This window comes from Lipotes vexillifer, unplaced genomic scaffold (genome assembly GCF_000442215.2).
Source record: "Lipotes vexillifer unplaced genomic scaffold, Lipotes_vexillifer_v1.1 scaffold647, whole genome shotgun sequence".
Taxonomy (NCBI): domain Eukaryota; kingdom Metazoa; phylum Chordata; class Mammalia; order Artiodactyla; family Lipotidae; genus Lipotes; species Lipotes vexillifer.
Window position 1 is genome coordinate 833,687 of NW_006793865.1, and position 10,467 is coordinate 844,153.

A 10,467-nucleotide genomic window follows, 5' to 3' on the forward strand; every position below is an offset into this window, starting at 1 on the left:
GGGGGGGGGGTGGTTCATCGAGGGGGAGGAGATCCTGGGACACATCAAAGCCCCTGGGAAACTTTGCAGGCCCAGCCTGCCCTCCAGACACATCCCCATCCCAGCCCTTGCTAAGCCTACTTTCTGGCCTCTCCAGCTGTGGACACCACCACCCTGAGAGAGAATCTTTTTTTTTTTTTAAATTATTTATTTATTTATTTATTTATTTAAGGCTGTGTTGGGTCTTCGTTTCTGTGCGAGGGCTTTCTCTAGTTGCGGCAAGCGGGGGCCACTCTTCATCGCGGTGCGCGGGCCTCTCACTATCGGGGCCTCTCTTGTTGCGGAGCACAGGCTCCAGATGCGCAGGCTCAGTAGTTGTGGCTCACGGGCCCAGTTGCTACGCGGCTTGTGGGATCTTCCCAGACCAGGGCTCGAACCCGTGTCCCCTGCATCGGCAGGCGGATTCTCAACCACTGCGCCACCAGGGAAGCCCGAGAGAATCTTCTTCCCTCCCCAGTGCTTTCTGTAGACAGGTCTCTAGCGCCGGCTGCTTCCCTGTGACACGGAAAATAAGAATCTCCAAGTAATTCACATTAAAGGCTTTGCCACGGACCACTTCCAGGAAGACACAAGGAGACTCTGGAGATTTAAAAGCTAACAAGAGGGACTCTTAAAGGACCGCAGTCTTCCATGGGCCATAAGTGTGTTCACGTCTCTCTGTACGCATGGAACTGGGAAACTCAACAGGACTGTGCCCTCTCATAGAGCAAGGGTGAGGCCACCAGATGTCCCCAGCACCCCTCCCACCCTAGCCTAGAGGCAGGGCTTTAGAGAAAGCCACAGGCCAGGGAGGAGTGCAACAGGTATAACCCAGGGTTCAAGTCAGGAATTTGCTTCTCTGAAAGTCTCAGGGCGGGGTGTCTTCCATTTCTCAGGACTCCCTCCTTCCCACATAAAGGAGGAAGTCCTCCTCCTTCTTGCCATCACTGAGTGCAAGCACACAGCAAGCATGAGGTAGGTTTGAATGAAAATCACAAGTCTGTCCTCTAGGCTGCATGAAGTCCAGAACTCTAGATGGACACTTACATGCTACGGATCTGAAGTCACCTGGAAAAAAACACCTCTCTGCCTCAGTTTCCCAAAGCTTTGAACTGGATGACCACTGTGATTCCTCTAAAGCTTAAAGGGTTTAATCTATAAAATGTCCCACACCAAACACTGCTAGGAATTATTCTAGAACAGTACCGTCTGTGATAATGGAAATGTTCTATATCTGCACTGTCCAAAACTGTAGCCACTAGGCCAGTGAGTCTCAACCAGGGGAGACTGTGCCCCTCAAGGGACATTTAGCAATCTCAACAGACAGTTTTGACTGTCATGACTAGAGAATGCTCCTGGCATCCAGTAGGTAGAGCCTGGGGTGCTGCTAAACACCCTACAATGCATGGGATGGCTCCCTCCCCCCAACCAAGAATTATCTGGCCCCAAACGCCAGTCTCGAATTAGCCACATGTGGCTTATTGAGCACTGGAAATGTGGCCAATGCGACTGAGGAACTGAATTTTGAATTTTAATTTTAAACTTCAAGTGCCAGTAGCTAGGGGCTATCATATAGAACAGCACAGCTTCACATGAAGGCTCTCTAAATACTGTTTAACAAAGAAAGAATGTGTCTGGGCCAAATCATCCCCAATTCTCCTACAACAATCAATTTACTCACAAAGAAGACATTAGGTTTTCTCTTCAATTACAAATCAGGCTTCCTATTGAAGGGGAACGAAGGGAACAAAAATACTGCCCAAGGCACAAGCATTTGTTAGTGGAATAGCAAGCTTTACTTAACAACAAAACAGCAAACACCAAGAAACAGATCAGCTTATTTCCCCCCACTGCATTTTACTAGCCACAACAAAACAAAACAAGTTTACTGAAGCACATTTCGGACCAGTTATTCCTACCTACATTATCCCAAACGCAGCATTATTATTAGTGTTGTCTTTTAAAATCCTTCCCTAATTTAAACTGACCAAATTAAAACTGGATTGGGCAGATCAAAAGGATATTAAATCTCAGAGGACTGATTGAAAGTACCTAAGCAAAGAAAGGCCACATGAAAGGATTTTCCTTCTCAGGGCCGCTAAGGCACTCAACTCAGGCAGAGAAAAATCTGATTGCAGGGGCTCTCTAAAATTAGTTACACGTGGATCTGTTACCGGACACAAGTTCGTGTGCCCAACGCACAGTGAGGCCAAACAAACCGAAATGTCGGGAGTTTGGAGCAGAGAAAGGTTTATTGCAGGGCCATGCAAGAAGAAAGGGTGGCTCGTGCCCCCCAAAACCCTGGACGCCCTGAAGGGTTTCAGCAAAGCATTTTTAAAGGCGGGGGGAGGGGTGGTGGCGTCCCAGGGTAAGTGATCATCAGCTCGGGCACAATTCTCTGATTGGATGATGGGCGGCTTAGGCACCAGAAGGTCTGGGGGCTATGTGTTCAAGACCTTCCAGTGGTTCCTCCATTTGGTGGTGGTTTCTTAGCATCTGAAAAGCCCAGGCAATGTGTAGGAGATACCATTACCTGAGTACTTCGGAGAGGAGCTACAGCAGAGGATATGGGAGAGGGGTCTGTCGCGGGAAGGGCGCAGGGTCCCGCTCGGTTACAAAGGTGCCGGGAGGGTGGTTTTGCAGGAAAGGGCACGGGAAGCCTTGAGCTCCCACACGCACGCGCACACACACCCCATACCTTGCCCTATGCTTTCTTCCATCTGGCTGCTCCTGAATGGTATCCTTTATAATAAACTGACAACAGTAAGGGAAGTGCCCTCCGGAGTTCTGTGAGCCGTTCAAGCAAATCATCAAACCTGAGGAGGGCGGGACTTCCCTGGTGGTGCAACGGCTAAGACTCCGCGCTCCCAATGCAGCGGCCCCAGGTTCGATCCCCGGTCCGGGAACTAGATCCCACATGCCGCAACTAAGAGTCTGCATGCCTCAACTAAAGAGCCAGTGAGCCTGCCTGCCTGCCACAACTAAGACCAGGCGCAACGAAATAAATTAATTTATTTAATTAATATTTTAAACAAACAAACAAGCAAACACCTGAGGCGGGGGGTTGTGGGACCCTTGGACTTTATAGCTGGCCAGTGAGAAGCATGGTTGGCCCAGGACCTGAAACTGGCATCTGAAGTGGGAGCACTCTTGTGGGACTGAGACCTTAACCTGTGGGGTCAGATGCTAACTCCAGGGCGTTAGGGTCAGAGCTGAACTGCATCGCTGGACACCCACTTTGTCAGCGAAGTTGAAGAGCCGGGTGTTGGTATGACGGAACCCTCCACCCCGGCCCGCATCCGGGGCTGTAATCAGAGAGGTTAGGGGGTCCCCGGAGAAAGAGAACCAGGAATGGCTTTCCTGGCATAAGAGAAGCCATTCTGCCCTAAGCCATTTTGGGATCTAAGCCTGGCCAGAATGCTTGCCCTTGAACAGGTCTCCAGTAATTAATGATCCCAAGGGAACAAAGGAATTCGGAAACAGAGAAAAGGCAGTCAAACAATAGTGCAGTGATAAAGCAGAGTCCTAGTCCCTCCTCAAGGGACAGACATAATAATATATCTTTGAGTTCTGCAGGAACTAAGGCCCCCACCCAGGAGGAGGATGGAATGGTGACGTTGACGCTCCTGACTTCCATCAACTAAAGCTTGAACTAGTTGACCTGTGCCCCAGTTCTATGCGGAATTCTCCTCTGCTCAAGCCCCCTCATGAATATGCATGTATCTTTAGCATAAAACTTCCCCCACTTTGCTGTTCGGGGGGCGGGGAGATGCTGCTTTGGGAGAGATCCCCGGGGGTTCTCCTTACTGGCTTCAAGTAATGAATCCTTCCTTTTCCTGATCTTCCGCTTGGCTGTGTCTATTGGCTCGACATCCACCAAGAGGTGGATCCGGTTATCGGGTAACAGTGTCAGAATTAGATCACAGGATAGATGAAGCGTGAAATCTTGCCATAACATTCCAAAGTAATTCACTCATACTCCGGAATCAAGGAAGGCTTCCGGAGACCACCAGCACATCAATAAACCCCCCTCCCCCTGCTGGCACTCCCTCCACAGGGCAGGCTCAGCTCTGCCTCCACGCTGGGCTCATGGTTCCCTTAGAACAGTGTTTTTAACCTCTTAGTGGATTAATCCAACATTTAAAAAAATAATAAAATAGAAAAAAAATTTTAAACATCAGAGGCATAATATTTAATAAGGTTAAACATTCTATGAAACTTCTAAGTGTGTAGTGGGTGGTGACACAAAATATATTTCTTACTGGGGAATCACAATAAAAAACGATGGATGCCACTGCTTCAGAATGCAGTCATCCCATCCGCCTCTGGAAAGGCTGCCTTCTAAAGCCCAGTGGACCCTGCAGGCTCTTTAAGCCTTTCCAGGGGACCTCTCTGGGCTTCTCGCCGCTGTCAGTCCCCGAGGGCCCGCCCACTCACCTCCACTGAAGCCCACAGTCTAGACTTGATGAAATATCGCGTCCCGGCTTTTGTGCGCCAGCTCAGCGGGTGCTAGTTTTGTCCCCTGGTCTCCAGCTCCCTCAAGGCACTGACAACAGCCTTTATTCCTTAGCCCCGGGGTGCCTAGTAAATGCTCAGTGTCTGATTTTAGTAGCAGTTTCTTCCTCTTGATCAGCTTCAACCTCTGACTTGGCAAATATTTCTTTCTTCATTTCTGAAACTCTTTCATCCTTTTGCAAACAACTATTTAATCATGTTTCAGATTTTATTTCTAAACAAGCTAAACAAATCCAGCTCCCTCAACTTTTCTACTCCATTAACTCTTCTAAGGCCACTTTTCCGAGATTTTAATCCTAGGTACACTTTCTCCAAATCTCTTCCCAACTAAGGATCCACGCCCCATCAATCCATCAGGGTGAAGCCAGTGTCCCCCAGTCGGGGGAACCGCATGTGAACTGGTTAAATACACAGACTCCCAGGTCCCATCCTGGAGAGATTCTGGTCCCAGCGACCTGGGGAGTAGGGGTGGGCAGAGGGCCCTGGACTGACCCAGGTTCAACCACTGCTCTGATTTGGACTGCAGGTTTGGGGACAATGGGAACCCATGCTAAGGCTAAGCAGAGAATTTACTTGAAAGAATTTTCTTCCTCCACAAGGCGTTATTAAGGACAGGGATGGGAGAAGAGAATTATTCTTCATTTTTTTCCTTACGGAACTAGGTATTTTGTTTCCTACAAAAGCTTAATAAATATTAGGCTTTCTCTAGGAGTTGCATGTGCAACCTATGTATAAGACATGTATGAAATGTCAATGAAAGCATTGTTCATAATAGGCAAAAATGACAAATAATCACACATCCAATAACAGAACACGGATAAATAAATTACAATATAATCAAACAACGGAATATCGCACAGCAGTGAAAATGAACACAACTGCATGCAAGAACACGGATGAATATTTAAAACAATATTGGTGAAAGTAGCAAGACACAAAAGAACACAACAGTACGGACTGCACGTATATAAAGATGAAAACGGAGAAAATGGATCCATATCGTTTAGGGATGCATATATAGATGATAAAACCATAGAGAAAAGAACAAGGATATTGGTTGGGGTGGGTGTGTGTGGCATCTGATCTGGAAGGGACACCTGGGCGCAGTCTAGAGTCCAGCTCAATTTCCTGACCTGGTTGGTGCCTCTACAGATGTTCACTTGTTAAAGTCTACGTTCTTGTTTTGTGCACTCTTCTCTGTACGTGATTTATTTCACACACACACATAGAGAATTTAGAAAGAAGTCTTATGGTTCATTTTCTGGTCAAATCATCACCAGACCAAGTGCCTTTGGACAGCCCGCATTCTCACTTGCTGTCTCCTCGTCTCTAAAATAAAGGCCGCCTGCTGCCAGAATGTGGCTCTTAGGAGGCCTCACAAATCCCCTGGAGAATCTGAGTAACGTATGGACTTTTCTCAGAATAATGCACAAACACACAAATGTTTGCATACAAAAGAGGGTTCTCCGGGAGAATTCCCTGGTGGTCCAGTGGTCAGAACTGGGTGCTTCTACTGCAGGGGGCCCGGGTTCGATCCCTGGTCGGGAAACCACGATCCCGCAAGCCTCGCACCTTGGCCCAAAAAAAAAGAAAAAAAAGATTATTCAAAGAGGGTTCTCCAGCGTAAACCCCTACCCCTAGGCCCATCTGTAAGCCTAAATTAGGAATTCCTGGCATAGAGAAAGAAAGAGGCTTTCAGATTTTAAGTGCTTCTGAGTTGAAATTCCAGCACCACCACCTCGCATTTAGGTGGTCTGGAGTAGGTCATCCACATTTAAGTCTCTATTTCCTTACCTGTAAAATGGGAGCAATCCTACCTACTTGCACATTAGCCTGGGAATCAAACGCAATGTACATAAAGGGCCTGCCACATATTAGGCACCAAAAAAATGGTGATTATGGTTAGGCTTGAATTAGATGATCTGCACGGTTCCCTTTTTGCTTTATGCTCTTATGAGTCTTCCAAAATGTACAAATTAGGACGGATGGTCCACTACCCTTTCAGAGGCAGATAACGCCTTAAATTTGCAAATTTTCTACTATGCTTCTTAAGAATCACATTTTAAAGGGCTCTAGAGACAACACTCACAGACATGAAATTAACTATTTTAGTGACTATGGCTCACTTCTCCAGGAGACTGTTTAAACAGACACTGTTTCAACAGAGCACATGGGCCCCACTTGCAAGTTCAGGAAGCCATATGTTACGCTCCGGAGACATGTGTAATGTGTCAGCTGTGAAGGGCAGCATGTGGGAAAGGCAGACCTTACCTTCCATGTGGGCTCCAAACATTCCTGCTAATATATCACAAATTGGATTTTCAATGGCTGGTCGGTAAGTGTCCTATTCGTCAAATCATTTCCAAATGACACTCTTACTTAAGAGCTTTTCCTTGAAGTTTGGCCCTTTTGAAAGACTTGCCTGCCTCCTGCGAGGGCTGCAGAGACCCTGTCAACCACGTGATGAACACTGGGGCTTTGGCAACTGGCAACGTCTGCCCTTGGCCAGACGTGGCATCACCTTCTTTTCTCTTGGTTTAATCACTGGGAACTGAAAAACCAGTGGAAACTCAGCGGTCGCAGACATCTGGCTAGTGGGCAGGTTTGAGTTTTAGAATACACCAACCCAACCAAAATAATCCAGAGGCACAGAGAGATCCAGGAAGAGAAAGTTTCTTTGACTTCCTTTAGGAAAAATGCTAAAAACCCTAAGGATCAAAAATTCACGTAGCTCCTGCTGGACACAGGTTGAGTAGCCACCCGGAGGAGTCTATTTGAGAGATTATCTTTGGCAAGACCGCCTTTCTCTCTCTAGTTTACGGAGAGTAGACTGTTTTGCCAAAATAATCAGTTCGGCTAAAATGAACATTAGACAAAGTAGACAGTGTTTTCACCACGGGGAAGGTTTCAGATTCACACCATCCAGGAAAAAAAAAAAAAAAAAAGAGCACACACCTCCTATTTTAAGACAGAGGACAAGAAACTGGCAAGCTTCGGGCCAGATGATACTTTCCCCTGTTGACTGCACCAGCCAGTGCTTATTAGATATCTACCTACTAGGTACAAAGTAACATTTGAAATTCTATAGATGTTAACATTCGTGTATTTGTTCTTTCACTCATTCAAACTCAGTGCCTTTTACATGACTGGCATAGTCTTTACTGAATTTTCTATATAGTTGAGACAAAACACAGCCATATGAGAATTACGCCAACAATACAAAACAAGACTCAGGGTGGTAAAAGGAGTGAAATGGGGAATCAGTCCAATTAAAGGGAGGGACGACTTTCAGCTGGGCAGCAAGCGAAGGCTTTTTGACTGGATGATGAACTAGATCTTGCAATGAGTAATATTTAGGTTAATGGAAAGAAGACACAACAATTGAAAAATGCAAGATGTATTTAGAAAAGAGTGTAAATAGTGAGCTGATCCACGTGAGGCCTTCCGAGACTGTCCTCTCTGGCATCCATGGAACACCCAGGAAATTACCAATAGACCAGGACTTAAAAATCTGACCATTCTCCTGTCCTTAACAAGCCCAGCAGCTTCACATAACGTCAGTTACTTTCCATATAATGTCAGTTACTTCAGACCAAAGCATAAGTTCATCTAAAATGAGTTTCCCTCTCCCCACATTTTTATGTCAGATTATTCACACATGCAGGTTCCAGTGTCTCTGTGAATCACCCTGAAATCTGTCAGCGTCCCTTCAACAGGCTACGTTATGTGATTCCACATAAATGCTGAACGCTGCGTCATGGACCTAACACATAATTATCTACACCTCCATGCAGAAACAGGCTAGTCCATCTGCCAGACCCACTTCACACACCGCCCTACTCACTGCTGCCTGACCCCCACTCACTGCTGGTCACCCGGACCGGTCACTTCCCGGGCTAGGCTCTCCTGTGCTGCCCTTCCACGGCGTTTGGCACAGCTATAATTACACAGTATTCCTAAAGTACCGGCCTGTCAACCTCTCACTGGACTGGGATCTCCAGGGCACGGCCAATGGCCAACATCTATCTTGTTCATCATAATGCCTCGGCCCCTGGCCCACTGCCTGCCAGATGGTAGGGGCTCAATTCAGAGCTGTTCCTTCAACAGCTTTGTTCTCCCCTTCCTTCTACCTTGGGAGCCAGTACTGATTAATCTTCTCCATTGATGCCTTTGTCTCAGTTCACAAATGCATGTAAAGCCTCCATAATCCTATCAAATGCCTTCCTTTGACTACGGCTAACCAGTTTAAAACATTACTCTATACTTAAAACCACGTCACATCAGGTAAAAACAGTCTCAAGGGAACAGAGATAAATCTGGGAATAGGTCAAACCAACTTTACCCTTCAGGGAGAAAAATGGTTCCATCCAATTCAGTTGGGCTCAAGTACTTGTTTATTTTATATACATACATCAAACAGGGGAGTATGTGTGTATATACATATACATACACACATACATACGCGCGCGCACACACGCACACACAGTACCATGGAAAGTCCTAGGGATAAAAAGATGGATATGAAGTCATGTGGACACTGAAGAAGTTGTACTTCTGAGGACGGAAACACACCCAGTAACTACTTACATCATCATCTGTCAGTGCTCGGCCAGTGTTGAGAACTGAGTGCTACTGAAGCCCAGAGAGGATGCTATTACACCCAAAAACAGCTAAAATCGCATAGTTCTAGGAACTGTACTACAGTTCCTACTTAATATTACATAATTGTAATTACATTAATATTACAAAAATGTAACCACATAAGAGTATAAATACAATGTAATATTAACAATAACCCTATGAAGCAGGTACCATCACGAGTTCATTTGACAGATGAGAAAACAGGCACCGAGAGGTTAAGAAGCATGAAAAGCTACTCTTGGTTCTCTCAAGAGAAGAAAGGTCAAGCAGCTCACTTTAAAGACAATGAAGACACTTTTTAGGGTGAGCAACATTTAAGCGTATTTACAGACTGAGGCAAGCAAGGGGGTCAGTGGAGAAAGGAGGAGTGCAAAACATAAGGAGTGGGGGGAGGAAGTGAGGATTCAGCCCAGGCGGAAGGCTGATCTCTGTGAGTGAGAGACTAATTAACTCACGTTACGGCTCAGAGACAGAAAGCAGGAAGAGGAGGGCAAGCAGAGACTCTGCGGTAGAGAGGACGTCAGTTTGTGTTTTATAGCTTCTGTTTTCTCGGGGAGACAGGAGGTAAAGTAGGCAGGGTCAGGGGTGGGCTAAGGAGCTCGAGAAATGTTCCCAGTAGCTCCTGGGGGAAATGGGAAAGGAAACCCACTTGGAATGAGTAAAGGGGTTTTCAAGCAGCCCTGAAGGTCCAGCTGAGAGCAGGAATTATAACTCCATAAAGAAACCACTTAGTGGGGGTGTGGGATTTTTCACTAGAAGCATTAGGTAGGACGGGAGCAAGGCGTGGGTAGCTTGATCCATGCCTGGAGACTGGGAAGACAGATAAAGCAGAGATTCCAGGGTCAAGAGGACAGGAGGTACCAGGGAACAGGTATTTGAAATGACTATGGGATCAGGGCAGAGAAGGGTAAGGTCTGGACATAGTGCTATAGACCAGAGGCAGGTTGTCAGATGGGTCATTTAGACGAATGTTAGAATTCCTGTGATGATAGCAGAAAGGAGAAGTAGGAGCTGGCAGCTAAATTCCTAGAAAAAGAGCCCCCAGAAGATGATGAAGAAAGTGAGATGAGGGTGGCCCAGCATAACCAAAAAGAGTGACTGTCAACAGAGAAAGGGGTGATGAGGTTGCAGAGCAAATGGCACAAGCCTTAATATAGAAATGGCTTCCTGTGACTTGAGTTTCTACTATGTACCAGTCCCTTCCGGGTGCCCTCAAGAATTGACTTCATTTCAGTCTAAGCACCTGTACTGACTTGAATAGTATCACTACAAAATTCACGCCCCTCCCCCCCC

At 46.4% G+C, this 10,467-nt stretch overlaps 1 protein-coding gene across 1 annotated transcript in view; it reads right to left on the reverse strand.

The window, feature by feature from the left end:
* RAI14 (retinoic acid induced 14) overlaps nucleotides 1-10,467 on the reverse strand; it is a 150,336-nt gene that overhangs the window by 55,431 nt on the left and 84,438 nt on the right. The gene's annotated exons all lie outside the window — the stretch shown is intronic.